Source organism: Cervus elaphus, chromosome 32 (genome assembly GCF_910594005.1).
Source record: "Cervus elaphus chromosome 32, mCerEla1.1, whole genome shotgun sequence".
Taxonomy (NCBI): Eukaryota; Metazoa; Chordata; class Mammalia; order Artiodactyla; family Cervidae; genus Cervus; species Cervus elaphus.
In genome coordinates this window covers 47,493,426-47,509,778 of record NC_057846.1, presented here as the reverse complement: position 1 = coordinate 47,509,778, position 16,353 = coordinate 47,493,426, and the positions used below count along the sequence as shown (strand labels likewise).

Here is a 16,353-nt window from a genome sequence, read left to right as displayed (position 1 = left end):
AAGAATTAAATGAGCTAATAACATGTAAAGTGCAGGCAGCTGGTACTCACAGGTCTTAGCTAGGATGATAATGTGACCCTATATGTGGCTGCTCTTTGTCAACTAAAATTTTTATTTCTGTGAAAACTTGATTATTTGTTCTTCCCAATAACAGAGCATTCTATTGATGCTTGAAGGGGAAAGCAGGCTGTGGATCCACATTGGATTAGAATTGGGTGATTCCTTTTTACTGGATTTATGCTTTTTTACAATTATCATAGTCATCGTAGGAAGTATCAGAGTGTAGCTAGGGATGGGCTCAGCCTTAACCATCATTGCCCTTTCCTGAGTCTGAATCATAAAACCGTTCTCACATCTGAAGCTTTCTTGCTGTTACACAGATATTCCCCCATAAGTGAATTTTCACCCTGTGAACTTTAAAGATACTATAGGAAGATTAAACTCTCCTTTAGGATAAGTTCAGTTCAGTCACTCTGTTGTCTGACTCTTTGCGACCCTGTGGACTGCAGCACACCAGGATGCCAGGACTTAAAAACAAGATGGTGAAAATTTGGGGCAGGCATGAGGAATGTGCTGCAGAGTCCATCATTGTTTTCCTGTTAATGGTCTAAGTCTTGTGGGTCTGGAAGCGTGGGTCTCCTAACCCTCTAGAGCAGCGGGTCTGGCAGAGCTGCCGTGATGACACCGCCTTTTGCACCGTCTGATGCAGTAGCCACTAGCTGTGTGCGCTGAGCACACAGTGTAGCCAGTGCAACTGGAGAGCTGGATTTTTAGTTCAGTTAATTTTAATTTAAACAGATACCTATGGTTTGTGACTACCATATTGGACAACACAGTTCTAAAGCCTCCTTCTTTCTGTTTCCTTGGGAATTGTAGACACAATCCCACATATCCAGACATCTGAGTTTTAGAAAAAAATAAACATCCATTCACTAGCTGAGAAACCAGAGGCAAGTAGGAAAACCTAAAATGGCAAATATTAGCCTGAGCTGCAAATGATTCTTAGTGATGTGAACACTCTGAGGATATGCTGAGCTACACTGCAACTCTCACTTAAACAACTGTGCATGAAATAAGATAGTCAGGAAAGCCAAATTACATTGATGTCAGTGAGATGATATATGTAAATGATACGAAAAAGAGAGCAAAGACTTTTTTAAAAGGTAAATACTACATTATGTCATTTTTTGTTTGAGACAGAGTGTATGAAGCACAAATAAAAATGAAATAAAACAGAAAAAAGTAGACAGAAGAACTATAAGGACATATAAATCTCAGGCCATTTATAAGGGGAAAATCTCATTTTAAGACAGACATTAGAGAATGTCACCGTATGTGTTGTGACAGGAAGCTTTATCCAGAAGGCTTTTGGAGGCTCTTTGAATATAGCAAGGGATGATTGAGCTACAGAATTAATCCTTATGGAAAGCTAGGACCAAGACACAAGTGGATAAGCTGTGGATCATGCTTCTATAAATGATTAAATGTCCTTAGTTTTCAATTAAGAGGTGGTTGTATAAAAATTCACATGTGGTCCATCTTTGAATGAGTTTATGACTTATTGTGTAAACTGTGCTCAGTGTTGAAGCTTAACTGGGGCATCCATGTTATATATGGGAAGACATAGCCCATAGAGCATGTTGGATTGGTTTGTTTCATAAATAGCTGGCTTTCTAGATTATTAGATTACTGCATGAAAATATAATGCATGACTAATTAAATGGCAATGATTTAAATAGCCACAGAGGACCACAACAGAAGAAGCAGCACAAAGCTGAATATAGTATGTGTCTCCTACCTCCAATTAATAGTACATATGATGGGCAGTGACCTGAACTGGGCAAGATGATGGCTTAATAGATGTGATGGGACAGGATTTCAGTGATGAAGGAAGGGAGCATTTAGGATGAAGAGAGAGGGCCTCCATAGGCTATGAATTTGGGTTCAGGGAGCATTGGGGCAGTGATTGGTGGTATCCTTAGCACATAGTTCAGTTTGGAGGTAGAGAGGTGTATATTGGGTGAGTTAGTTTAGGTTGACATTATTAATGGTATTAAACACCAAGCAGATTTGTCAAGAGCACAAAAGAGCCAGAAATTTCATTGCACCCAAGGTGTTGAAAAAGTAAAAAGTGTTAACCAGGAAACAGCAGATGGATGTCAAACTCTGTAATCATTGAGGTGCTCAGACATTGCTTTCACATGAACGTACATTAGTCTCAGGCCTTTTAATATAGACTGAAAGCCCTATTTAGCCCAGACACTAAATATTTCTATTATTTAAAAGAATACTTCATTGTGACTGAGTAGTATTTAAAAGAATGGGCTATACAGCCAAAGAAAACAAGCTTTAAGAACTTAAAATTCAAGGAATTTTGAATGCAACTGGAATGCTTATAATTTCTCATTTCTCACATAGGATAAAGTTTGATATTTTAAGATGCGTTTTCTGTTTCAGCAGTGAAATGGGATTTCAATAAAGAGATATGATTTCTGTCCCCTTCTCCATGCCTTTAAAAAGCTTAGTAATGCTGAAATTCAGAAATACTGAGTGATGTATACTGTAAGGTTTGAGTTTGGGTTTTATTTATCAATATTTTGTTGTGACAGCAAAAAAAAAAAAAAAAAAAAGTTTGGTCAGATATGAAGAAAACAAAGACATTTGGTAGAAATCTTTTTTTCCTTTTGCATGTGGATGTTGAAGTTTGAAGAGCTTTATAGATTGTAAACATATTCTTGTTGAGTTTTACTGTGATTGCATATTTCCAGCAGAAATTAATACCTTAGAGTAAGATTTACCAGACCTGTGTGTGCCTCTAACTGCCGCTTTGTTTATTGTCATTTAAATGACCATGTGATAAGAAGCCAGGTACTCAAGTTCAGGTCCCACTGGCATTTTTTTTTTTTTTTTAAGAATGTTGGCCAAAGAATCTTCCCTTCTAATCCCCAACCACCCCTGTATTTTCAGCCCTCAGCCATGACTGAGAGGCAGAACCATTTTGTAAGACCCCCAAGACAAGGGTTAGTTGAGTTTAAAAGAAGCATCTGCTTTTGAAAGACTAGAGCTCTCTGAAATAGCCTTTGTCTACATAAGAGTAAAGGTACTCAAAACATCCTTTTCAGTTAAGATCAAATTTGAGATCTCATTCAGGAGACGCATGGTCAGGCAATGGAGAGATAAAAGGCTGACAGAACAGTCAAGAAGGCATTGTTTTGACTTCAGATGATATACCTTAGGGTTAGAGGGAATTCCAGTCTTCAGGGGGGCTGCAGTCCTGCCTTTCAAGCAACATCTGGTGTGGCCCAGAGTCAGGGGGTGACTGGAGACTGTTGGGGTGTGCTCAGATTACACTGGTGGAGAGATGAAAGTAGACCCATCCGTGAAGAAATTACTAAAAGCTAGCTGCTGCTCCCTTGCCCCCAGGCTATGATAGAGCCATCTGAAAGCAGCACGGTAACAGATTTGTTTTGATACCTTTTATTTTTGGCTGCCCTGGCTCCCCGTTGCTGTGCATGGGCTTTTCTAGTTACGATGAGCGGGGTCTGTTCTCCAGCTGCAGTGCCCAGGTTCTCACTGCTTCAGCTTCTCTTGTTGTGGAGCACGGTCTCCAGGGCGCAGGGCTTTAGTAGTTTGCAGCTCCTGGGCTCTAGAGCACGCCTCAATAGTTGTGGCTCACGGGCTTAGTTGCTTCTCACCATGTGGGATCTTCCTGGACCAGGGATCGAACTCGTGTCTCCTCCGTTGGCAGGTAGAGTCTTTAGCACTGAGCCACCAGGGAAGCCCCACAAACTTCTTTAAAACAGGGAAGTTTTTCTAGTTTCTAGACTGATCATTGGTTCAAACAAGACTACACACTCAGTCTGGTCCATCACCTGTGGAACCAAGGTAAACAGGATGAAGTAAAACAGATGAATATTCAATGTCCATTACATCTTAACTGTTTCTACTTAAACTTTAAGCCCAATGTTATAATTAGCAATGTGAATCCTTATTCTTGATAGACTTGAGCATGAAAGGACATTGAAAAACAGTTCTGGTTTCAGAGAAAAAATCAAGGTACATGTTCAAGATCATTTTATATTATTATAGTTACTACCTATTGAAAAATTGTCAATATAGGTGATGTTTCTGCATAGATAACTATTTTTAACTGAGTCCACATATATAAGCAAAACAAAGGAACCATTACTTTCAACCGTAACTTGACTTAGTATGAGAATTACTAATTAATAAGAATCCTATACTTGGAAAACTTGTCTTTTAGTGTATAATCCTCTATAAGATATGGTTCTTTAAGAGAGGGTTCAAAAACATTGTGGGATAAAATTTTTAGTACCAGGAAACTGATGAGTGCTCTCAAAACATATTTGCCTTTCCCTGGATAACTTTTTGACGCTGACATATATATTCTGCCAGTATCTGAATTTAATATATTAAATGTGTAAGGATGGCAGAACTAAAATCCACTCTAAGTTTCTCTGGCTTCTTTTTAAGGTTAACATTGTATCCCTAGTGGTTTTCTAACAAGCATCTGACCTATTTGTACTGACCCAATTCATTCACTTCCCAGGTGGCCGCCCATAGGTGAAATGATCAGCCAATTTCAGAGACTCCTTGGAGGGGTAGCATCCGTTGAAATCCTGCTGCCCATCTTCTGCAAGTAGCTAAAAGCCCGAGGACTGTGACAGATTTAGCCATTCAAATGGAGAGTCCAAGGGCTTTCATTTCAATCCTGTGGCGTTAACTTCTTTGCACTATATCCCAATTTAGGTGTTTACCAGTTTTATCATAAATGGTTTCCTATACTGCTATATGCAAAGTACAGCCTTCAAAAACATTATTTTTGCTAGTAGGGGAGCACTCTGCTTCTAGGAATCCTCTAGTGAATTCTTTTTTTTTAATTTTATTGGAGTATAGTTGATTTACAATGTTGTGTTAGTTTTGGGTGTTCAGCAAAATAATTCAGTTAAATATATACACACACACACACACACACACACACACATATACATATGTGTACCCACTCTTTCCAGAGTCTTTTCTCATGTAGGCTATTACAGAATATTGGGTAGAGCTGCTTGTGCTATACACTAGGCCCTTGCTGGTTATCTACTTTATATATAGTAGTGTGTGTATATGTTAATCCAAACTCCTGATTTATCCCCCCCACCACCACATTTCCCCTTTGGTAACCATAAGTTTACTTTTGATATCTGTCTGTTTCTATTTTGTAAATAGGTTCATTTGTATCATTTTTAATTAGATTCCACATATGAGTGATGTATGATATTTGTCTTTCTCTGTCTGACTTACTTCACTTAGTATGATAATCTCTAGGGTCCATCCATGAAATGAGTTCTGTTTTCAGAGATATAAAATCAGTCTAATAAATCGAGATTTTTATAAAATGAAGTTGCTTTTATAATAAAGAGTCTTCCTCACCTTCTCCAGGCAGTAGAGTGCCATGAAAATCGGGTGAGTGCGGTGTGTGTGTGTGACAGATTTGTGGATTGTAAGACTGAGCATTGGGAATGCTGATACTTCTGGTGATGACCAAATATAGACTCCTTTTAGCCCTATTACCCTAAGTGGCGTCTGAAGACCAGCAGCGTTAGCCTCACCTGGGAGCTTGATGGGAAAGCAGAATCACTGGCTCCAGAGCTCTTGCATCTGAATCTGAACTTTAGCAAGACCTTCAAGTTTGGAGATGGAAATGGCAACCCACTCCAGTATTCTTGCCTGGAAAATCCCATGGACAGAAGAGCCTGGAGGCTACAGTCCATGGGGTTGCAAAGAGTTGGACTCGACTGAGCAACTATGCCCACAGGTTGAGAAGCCCTGCCCTGCAACTGTCTTATCCTTCACAGTAGTACTTGAGGAGATGCTATGATCTCTCTGCCCTTCCCTCTCCCATTAGAATTTTCTTCCAATGCAGGAAATCACTGCCAGTATTTATTTTAAGCTCATCAGTGGCATGTCTGAGTACATGGCCATTTGCCATCATCATCAGCTGTGGAGGAAGGTAATTTAGGGTTGACAGACAGATGCCATATCTGCCTTTCAAAGAGGGAATGTCGCCTCACAGAAAGCCTCCAGGACCGCTAGTAGAGCCTGAGAACCCTCCAAAGGGCTGAAGCCCACAGCTGGTGGTCCATGCACTAACTCGGAACAATGGTCAAGAGGAGGGAGAAAACGGGTCCACTGCGGAGCTGTCGGTGTGAAGTAGACACAACGAGAACTATCTCCATGTCTTGGTCTTTGCTACACAGGCAGATAAACCTCAGAGACGATGATACTTAAATGAAATACACATGGTTTCTTAAATGCCATACCAGTGATGTAAATCTTCTGGGCAGTTTCTGAAAGAAGGAATTGATAGTTGGTGCAGGCTGATGAGTTGAACTTTTAACTGAGGCCATTTGTCCTGACTAGAAGTTAGCCTGGAGCATCCACTGATACCAGTGAATTCTCTTGCCAGCGAATTCCATGCTCATCTTGCCATTCTGAAGTCGGCACTTGGACACAGTCTCTCCACTCACCTAGCCGTGTCTTGACATTGTAATTTAGCTAGCAGCTGTTGACGCACTGCGGCAAAGTGAAGGAGACAGCTTCTGAGCTTCTCTGACGGGGAGAGGTGATGAGAGAAGTGGGGTGCTGTGGATTTCCTGTGTAAATCTCAGCTAGATTTGTCCTTTCTCTGCCTTTTCTTCTTTAGTGTTGACAAACCCCTCTAGTATGCAACTTAGGCAAGCTGAATAACTTTGGCCATGTCTTTAGGTTTAGAGCAAGGCCACCTAACCTAATTCATATCCATCACAACGCAGCCTCCTTGGCCAGACTCCCAAAGGGGTGTGTCACAGAAGCTCAAAGTAGAGCTGGTCGCCCAGGTGTTCTGCCATCCTCACCAGGGCACTGAGCTCCCCGGCCCTCCTCCTTGACACAGGGCTGCCCACAAAATGCCTTGTCGGCCTTGCTGGACCCCTTCCGCCGCTCCGTGATTACTCTGAAACAAGCAACCCAGAGCTGTCCCACTCTCAGCCCTGAAGCAGGATAATTCAGTGGTTGCCCACATATGCTTTGTTTTGGGGAGCAGACTGCTTGGGATGAAAGCTGCCCTGGCCCTTGGAACTGTGTGATTTTCAGCGTGTAGCTCGACTTCCTTGGGACCTCACTTTCCTGACTTGTTAAAGGGGCTATGGTGAGGGTTGGGGTGATGCGCATGAGGTGCTGGGCGCACAGTCTGGTACTGAGGGAGAAGGGCCCTGCGCCTGACCAGAAATCGGTGCCAGCTGTGCCTTCCCCTCCAGCTCCGAACGGGAGAGGCCCACCAGCTCACCTGCCATGAAGGACATGCACAACCTCGCAGCAACCAAAGGTCCCAGGGTGGAAATCTCTATCGAAGAAATACGTTTTTCTTCCTCTTTATCTGTCTACTTGGGTGGAATCACCTGTCACTGACAACCCACGATCTATACATTCATCAGAATGTGTTGAACAACTACATCTGCAAGGGTTCTAGTCTCAAGGAGTAGATAATTTGCAGAGGTGACTTTGATGGAAGTTTCTGGAAAGCTAATGTAAAGCAAAATATGTTGGGTTGCATTTCCTTATCTGGGGGAGCACACAATATAAAGCAAAATATGTCAAGGAACTTAAAAATGGTACAGAACCAATACAGGATGGATTCTGGATCAGTGAGAAGCTTCTTAAAGAAAGTGCCATTTGAAGTGGGAATTGAATGAGGTATTAGGATTTCAACCAACAGAAATTGGAAAGGGTTTTCAGATGAAAGAAATGAGGCAAGCTAGAGTCAGCTGGCAAGAAGGCATAGGGAGTTGTTTGGAAAGCATCTAGTAGCCCAGTTTGGTTGTTTCATTTGACTGGAAAAGGAAGTCTGCCAAATATAGAACAAGATTTGAATGTACCCTTCGAAGAGGAGCATCCTATTTGTTTCTTTGCCTTTCTGAGGCTCTGTGGTACTAGGATATACACCTCCTCTTCTTTCCAGCTTCGATCATCCAAACCTGCACTTTCTAGATTATAGCAGTAGCTCTAAAGCCTTTGTTGTTATTTAGCTGCTAAATCATGTCCAACTCTTTGCAACCCCAAGGACTGTAGCCCCCCAGACTTCTCTGTCCATGATCTCCCAGGCGAGAATACTGGAGTGGGTTGCCATTTCCTCCCCCCGGGGATCTTCCCAGCCCAGGGATTGAAGCCATGTGTCCAGAATGGGCAGCACTCAACCACCTTAGGTCCTTGCTTATAATCTACATTTGTGACCTCACTTGGAAACCATTCAGACAGCCTCTCCCTGGGAGGGTGTAGGGGAAGAGAGGCAACAGTCTTTTCCTAGAGTCTTGACAGAGAGGAGCCCTGTAGACAGAGGTTCTAAAGTGGGGCCAGGGCAGAGCATTACAAGGAAAGCAATTCCCAAAGTATAGAGTGCGGAACAAGGAACACAGGGTCAGCATGAACCAGAGACCAGATTTCCCTGGCTAAAGATTTCAGATCAGATATGTGGACATAGCAAGGGGGATGAACTGGGAGACTGGTATGGAGGTGTGTTCACTGCCATGCGTAAGACAGATAGCGAACGGGAAGCTGCTGCATAGAGCAGGGGGCTCAGCTCAACGCTCTGTGGGGGCCCAGAGGGCGGGATGGGGCAGCGGGAGGGACGTCCAAGAGGGAGGGGCATGTGGATACACACAGCTGACTCACTGCACTGTACCGCAAAGACTAACACGACACTGTAAAGAAACTACACCCCAGTTCAAAAAATAAGAGAATTCAGATCAAATCAGCATTAAACATTCTAATATAAAAAGCAGCAATGAGACATAGGAAGACCAAAAAAAAAAAAAAAAAAGGTTTCATTGACTAAACCGAACACTCTTCAAGTAATCTGGCATCCTGCCGGAGGCTAAAGAGTCTGTTTTAAGGGATGGGACAGTTGAAAGATGGGACCTCTTTCAATCGGGATGTGGCATTGCTGCCTGGCGAGAGCTGGTGACAATGACGCCGGAACAGGAGCTGGCCAGTGTAGATGCCCAGGCATCTCAAGGCCGTGCAGTCAGGGAGCAGTACCTGAGGCCACTGGGGGGCCTGGGAGGGCAGTGTCACTCAGCACGCTTCTCGCCCTGCGTGTAACTGGTCTCATGGGCACTTTGGCGTACAGCGTGCCTAGCATCAAGGCTGTGGCATCCGAGAATGCAGAGCGATTGGAGGAACAGAGACCTCTGTGGTGGTGTCCTTGCCTCTGATGGTGGCGGGTCTGCGGTCCCTGCAGGTGCTCCACAGGTTCCCCCCGAGGCCTTGGTGTGGGCTGGGTTATCTCAGCATGTAATGTATATGTTTCCCTTGCTTTATTGGCTCCCTGTAAAGCAAAATATTGACAATAAAATAGCTGTTTTTGTCTCACCAGCCACTGCACGGTCTTTGTCCCTTCACATTTCATGGCTACAGTGTTCCTCTCTTCCGCCTGCTCTGCTGATCCTCTGACAAACAGCCGCAAACAGGGATTCCAGAGTAATGTCCAGTCTTTACCAGCAAACTGTCTATCCTGCTGACCCTGTGGAAACGAGGAACATATTGAATACATCACAGAACAAATTAAGGATGTGAGGCTTAATGCAGCCAAGGAAGTGATCATCATGCCATATGTCTGGGAGCCTTGAGCGATGCTTAGGACTCCAGCTTAGAGAGTTTCTCATACTGAACAGGGTGCATTTCAAAAAGAAAAAGGAATTGTATAGTTCAGTTCTCAGCATTTTTCAAGTTTGATAAAAGAGTGAAACCTTTCCGGTCTGACTGCTCCCGTGGACATGAGGCTCAAAGGACCAGACCAGGGGCTTAGATTCTTCAGATGTCTGTGTGTCCTCTTAACTTACCGTTGCGTGTGTACCTGTGTAGTCACTTCAGTCATGACCCACTCTTTATGAGCCCATGGACTGTAACCCGCTGGGCTCCTCTGTCCATGGGATTCTCCAGGCAAGAATACTGGAGTTGGCTGCCATGCCCTCCTCCAGGGGATCTTCCCGACCCAGGGATCGAGCCTGCATCTCTCATGTCTCCTGCACTGCGGGATGGCTCTTTATCACTGGCGCCGCCTGAGAAGCCCTGACTCACCATTACTCGTCCTGTATCTTGCCACGGAAGTCATGCCTAAGAGATGTCCTGATTAAAATGGTCATCTGAGGTCCTGAGGTCACACAGCCTGCATTCAAATCCCGGCCTCATCCTTTGCTGGTGCTGGAAGCATAGACATGTTTCTCTACCTCTCCAGCCCTCAGTTTTCTTTTTGGTAAAATGAGAATCGTGGTAGTAGATGTAGGGCACACAGAACCGTGTCCTGTATGTAACCCAGGCTTATTGCCATGACTGTAATGCGTTAACTATCCTTGATCCAGGTGCTTGGTGAGTTCAGACTGGCAAACTTAGTCATGAGGCAGAGAGTGAATATATGGGCCTGTGGGCCAGTGATCCTTCTTGCAGCTATCCAGCTCTGATGTGGTAGGTGGGGCGAGGGCAGCTGCAGAGAATAGGTAAAGAACTGGCATGTCCGTGTTCTAATAAAACTTTATTTACAAAGCAGGCAGAACATGCGATTTGTCCTGTAGGGTATCGCATGAGCCCCAAAGTGCCTTTGGCTGAATCAAGTCATTCTCTAAGCTGCTACAACTTCCACACCGGCTTCCATGCCAGAGCCCGTGCCCTTGTCAGACCTGCTACAGCAGAATTGCCAGAGATGTTTGAAAAACAAATGCTGGGCTGCACACTCTGCTCTTCTGGTTGATGGTGAGGCTCCGGCCATCGGTGTTTTATACAGGCTCTCCAGATGGTTCTACTGCACAGCCAGGGTGAGGTCCACTGGTGATAAATTTTATTGGAGCACTTGTTAGTCAGAGAAAGCAGATTTCCAGACCTCTGCCTGCAAATTCTGATTTGATTCTGGACTGAAGCCCAGGAATCTGTGTTTTAAACAAGTACTCCAAGTGATTCTCATCTTGAGGTGACTTTTGGAAACTCACCCTCCCTTTTCTTTTCTTCCATTAAGTAATACTTGATCTGCAGCTTCTTCTCAGAACCTAGACCAGGAGATGTGATGCAGGGCAGCCCGTTGTTCTAATGGGCCGTGGCCACATTTCTGGGGTAACCGCAGGCAAAGGAGTTATTTCCAGGGTCAGAATCCTTTTTCCCAGTCAGTACATCAGTGAGACAGGTGTTGCCAAGAGCCATGTCAACCCTGCTGATTTCTCCGCTATTGACTTCACTAAAGAAACTAGGAAAGCTGTTCACTTTCCTACCTGACCCTACAGCATGAGCTGGTCACGGACGTCTCTGGCCATTGAGATCTGAGCGGTTGTCCTGGCAAGAGGTACACGTACCCCTTCAGAGCCTCTTGCCCTTCTTCCTGCACTAACTGTGGAGCACATCTGTTACCAGGAGGCAGAAAGCCAACGTGCTAATGGAGGTAGAAAGAAGATCAGGAGAACAGAGGTCCATATTGGTTTCTTTAAACCACACTCCTTTTCTGGCTTACTGGTTTACATGATACACTCAAATACTTTTACTGCTCAAACTACTCAGCAGTTCTGTTACATGCGGGCAAAAGAATTCCTAACTGCGGTATGTAAGCTACACTTCTCTCTGTAACAGAGGAGGCGATGGTTCAGAGACATTAATGCCCTAATAGGTGATGTAAGCCTTATGAATGAGCCAGCCAGCCAGAAAGGCCCTTTTCTGACAAGTTTTAAAAGCACATGCTGTTCTATCCACTAGTCAGAGATAGAACTCCTTCCATTAATCATGGGCAGAAGTTTTTTTTTTTTTTTTTTTTTTTTCTTTTTTTTTTTCTTTTTTAAAAAAATATGGAACGCTTCACGAATTTGCGTGTCATCCTTGCGCGGGGGCCATGCTAATCTTCTCTGTATCGCTCCAATTTTTAGTATATGTGCTGCCGAAGCGAGCACAGGGCAGAAGTTTTAAAAGAAAATGTGGCAAAAACCACTACAATATTGTAAAGTAATTAGCCTCCAACTAATAAAAATAAATGGAAAAAAAAACTTAAAAAAAGAAAATGTAATTGTCAACTCACATGGCAACTACTTTATGAAAATAGCTTTTAAATGCTCTTACAAATGATAACCTTGATATATTCCAAAGTCATTGAGTCAGTAGATCCCACTGAACCAATGAGATTGGGTGGGAAGAAACGGCTCTTCCAAGATTTCATGGCTGTCTGTACTGGGTCTTTTTCTTTTGTTGTATCATCCATATATATTTACTCAATATAACACAACTGTCTTATTCTTGATAATTTTTGAAACATCCTTATAATGTTTTAACCACTAATATTTATTAGGTCCTTCATATAAACTCCCCAAACATCCATTTAGTTTTTACCCTTGTAATTCAACATACCCATATTCATCTGTTCCTATTTTCTGAGCTCCTAATTTTTCTGAATCTTCTTTTAGTTTGACTTACAAGGACCATTCCTATTGTTACTGGATGATTACTACTTACTAACTAGTAACTATGGCTCTTCTTTAATGAAGCAGCTGGTACAGTGGGAAATGTGAAATCAGACCCAGCTTAAAAACTTTCTACCTTTGCAGACTTGAGTGTATTACCTAATGTCTCTGTGTCTTGGTTTCCTCTTGTGTAAAGTATGGATAATAATTCACTGGCTCTCAGGGTTACTAAAAGGATCGAGTTCAGTTATTGTGTGAAAGAATGCCAACACATATCCTTTAACCTGGTAAGTAGTTGTTAAACATCCCCTTCCTCTTTTGAAAGCCACAGCTTGGATGTCTCCGCTTGCACAGCTTGGCCTCTGAACATAAGGGCCTGGGAGCTGCTTTCTTTTGTATTTTATCTCCATCATCTCAGCTGGCTTTAAACATTTCTCCCTGTGTCTGGTCTGTCTTCACAACTGCTGAGCAGTAGAAAGACACAAGATAGGAATAAAGAATTAGTTTTATTTTGATATGCTATGGAGATGGACAGAAAACCACCTAGTTACATGGACATCCCAGAACCTCCCTCTGAACTTCACCCAGAAATAACCCCCTAAGTGGGAAAGAAAAATTAATTAGCATCCATTGACATTTGAAAGGAAGGAGGGAGACAGGAGTGTGGGAAGGATGGTTTAGTCTATAAAAATTATAAATTGTGGCCTTATGGTGAATCTTCCATTGGAAATAGGTTCTCAAGTCCATGAAAAATGCCTCTACTGACATATGAGTACTGTCAGAAGTAACCTAGAACATCAAAACCCATATGGAGGACCATCCACATGGTGTCTACAATCCTATGCAGTAACACATGTATGTGAATGTATAACCCAGACAATAATACTAAACAGCACATATGCCCATCACAGTTTTATCAGAAAGTGTGACTGTGGACAAGTAACTTCTCCGGTCATTTCGGTTTCCTGCTTAAGTGGGTGATGTACACAGCGTGAGAACTAGGTGGGAGAGGGGCCAACTGCAGAGCCTCACATAAGGCCCCCTTGCATGTTGCTGGGGTGCGAACTCAGAAAGGGAGGAGACAGTCACCGTCTAGTGTTTAAGTGGGTCGTTCTATCTCCCACATGTCCCCGGCATCCGCAGACCAGGCAGTATCACTGCATACAAATGAATGCATGTACAGCGCAACACGTCTCTCTCCTTCCAGTGAGGAAAGCCTCCATTTGTGTAGGTCATTCCTTGCCTCCGACTCTGTCATACACCTCAGAAGGTAAGGTCAAAAAACACTGCTGCACTATGGAAAATAGTACGGAGGTTCCTTAACAGACTGAAAATAGAGTTGCCATATGACCCAGCAATCCCTGGGCATATATCTGGAAAAGACAAAAGCTCCATTTTGAAAAGATGTATACACCCCAAAGTACTGTTTATAGTATCCAACACATAGAAGTAACTTAAATGACCATCAACAGGTGAATGGATAAAGAAGATATAGCATAGATAGATAGATAGATAGATGATGGAATATTACTAAACTGTAAAAAAAGAATGAAATATTGTTATTTGAAGCAGCATGGTTGGACCTACAGATTAACAGACTAAGCGAAGTAAAACAGAGCAAGGCAAATATCATATATCACTTATATGTGAAATCTAAACAAATGATACAAAAGAACTTATGAAACAGAAATAGTTTCACAGACATAGAAAACAGATATGGTCACCAGAGGGAAAGGTTGGGCAGGATAAATTAGGAGTTTGGGATTAATAGATAGACACTAATAAATGGAGAAGAATTTTTTAAAGAATTTAAAAAATTTTTTAATATAAATATCTGAGTTATGTTGCTGTACACCTAAAACTAAGACAGCATATTGTAAGTCAACTCTACTGCAATTTTAAAAATATAGACAGATACACAAAATTGTCTATGTTTTTTACATTGAAGTGTAGTTGACAGGGGGAGAAGGGGATGACAGAGGATGAGATGGTTGGATGAGACAGAGGATGAGATGGTTGGGTAGCGTCACCAACTCAATGGTCATGAGTTTGAGCAAAATCCGCAAGATCGTGAGGGACAGGAAAGCCTGGGGCACGGCAGCCCATGGGGCTGCAAAGAGCTGGATATAACTTAGCCACTGAACAACAACAGCAAGATACATTAAGAAGAATGCTTTTTAAAAAGTTAATGAGATTTTAATAACATTGCCTATATTCGTGAGTATCAGAACAGAACCATTCGCCAAGAATCTTAAACTTTAAACCTGAAAAATCTAATGCATAGCACAGTAAAACGGGAGCTGATTTAGCCAACAGACAGACGACATGTCTGGAGCAGATTTCTGGAAGCAAAGGGCCCCCCTTCCTGGGGAGAACAGCCCTTGTTTGCAGCCCTGCGTTCCAGAGGACCACTGGGGGAGGGCTCCATTCGCCCTGTGCTTTGGGCGTGAAAACAGTGGAAAAGGCCAGTTCTTAAGTTTCTCTTGCCTTATGTAGGGAGGGGCTTATATGCAAACTCCCAGGTACTCAGAAAGGCAAATGCACAGAAGTCATGCCTATCCTGAATGGTGGTAAACCCCCGACAAGTAAGAAGTCCCTCCTTTCCCTTCTGAAGAAATCCAGCCCAGTTTTCTTATGTCTGCACAGAGCACAGGCATTTGAAAGAGCGGTCACAGGTTAAACATGAGTGCACTAACTGTGCGTTCAAAATGATCTTTCAAAACAGAACTCCCTAAGACAGGAAAGAAGTTCTCTGACTTTCAAGAGAGTAGAACAGTGTGTTGCAGAGATAATCAGCAATGCTTAAAGAATCAAGCCTTCTAGTCACAGCAGAGGCAGCACTCCAGTGGTGGCTCTCAGGAAGATATCCATAGAACTGTTGACATGGGCATAGTGAAGTCACTCAGTCGTGTCTGACTCTTTGTGACCCCATGGACTGTACAGTCCATGGAATTCTCCAGGCCAGAATACTGGAGTGGGTAGCCTTTCCTTTCTCCAGGGGATCTTCCCAACCCAGGAATCGAACCAGGATCTCCCACATTGCAGGCGGATTCTTTACCAGCTGAGCTATCAGGGAAAGTCATGACATGGGCATAGGATTGTGCAAATTCAACATCCACTACCCCAGAGGAATTTCCTTTTTTTTTTTTTTAAAGCCAGTAAATTGTATGTTTTGGGTGGGTGACTGATCTATATAATATCTTTCCATTTACAGAGAGTGGGTGTTTGGCTCAGAAGCTCAGTGAATATATTCAGATCTCTTTTGACTAGATTGGGCTGGAAAGACCATTTTGTGTTTTCTCTTTTATGGAGATACAGCTGGTCACATCGCGGAGTGTGCCCCACTGCTTCCAATTTGGCAGACACCAAATGCAGGTGCCACTGCTCTGAAGCACTCGTGGGGTTGGACAGAGGAGGATGGACGGAGCCCCCTGGAAGTGTTTAAAGTTACAGCTTCAGGGAGTATTTTTGTCCTGCACAGTTATTTCGTTTTGACCAGTTTTCTTTACATTTTCCTAAGGAAACAAAGAGAACACCTCTAACAGCTAGCCAGCTTTGGAAGTTTCTTCCCTACCTTTTCTTTAATCATTCACAGAGGAGAGAACCCCCTTCTGCCAGGGAGAGAATGGGAAGAAATGGTTTCACATCACCAAAAAGAAATCTCCCAACATCTTGGAACACTTTTCCTTTAAGAGCCTCGTTTCTTTTTCTGCAGCTGCTTTCATCTCTTTGATACATAAGGGTACACTAAGTTGAATCTATAAACAGAACACGCTAATTAAGAGTAATTGCTTCGGAGATTGGTCCAGACGATTCAGCATTACATGCATGTTCTTCTCAGATATCCATTAACAGCTAATAAGATACTACAGATGTGCCC

General features: G+C 43.0%; 1 protein-coding gene and 1 non-coding gene across 2 annotated transcripts in view; one reads left to right on the top strand and one right to left on the bottom strand.

Annotated features, from left to right (window-relative positions):
* The window catches only part of RARB (retinoic acid receptor beta), a 572,080-nt gene that overhangs the window by 86,365 nt on the left and 469,362 nt on the right, over positions 1–16,353 (top strand). The gene's annotated exons all lie outside the window — the stretch shown is intronic.
* Positions 11,862–11,969, bottom strand: LOC122688148. Its single transcript, XR_006339366.1, has one exon. It is a non-coding gene; the product is annotated as a U6 spliceosomal RNA (small nuclear RNA).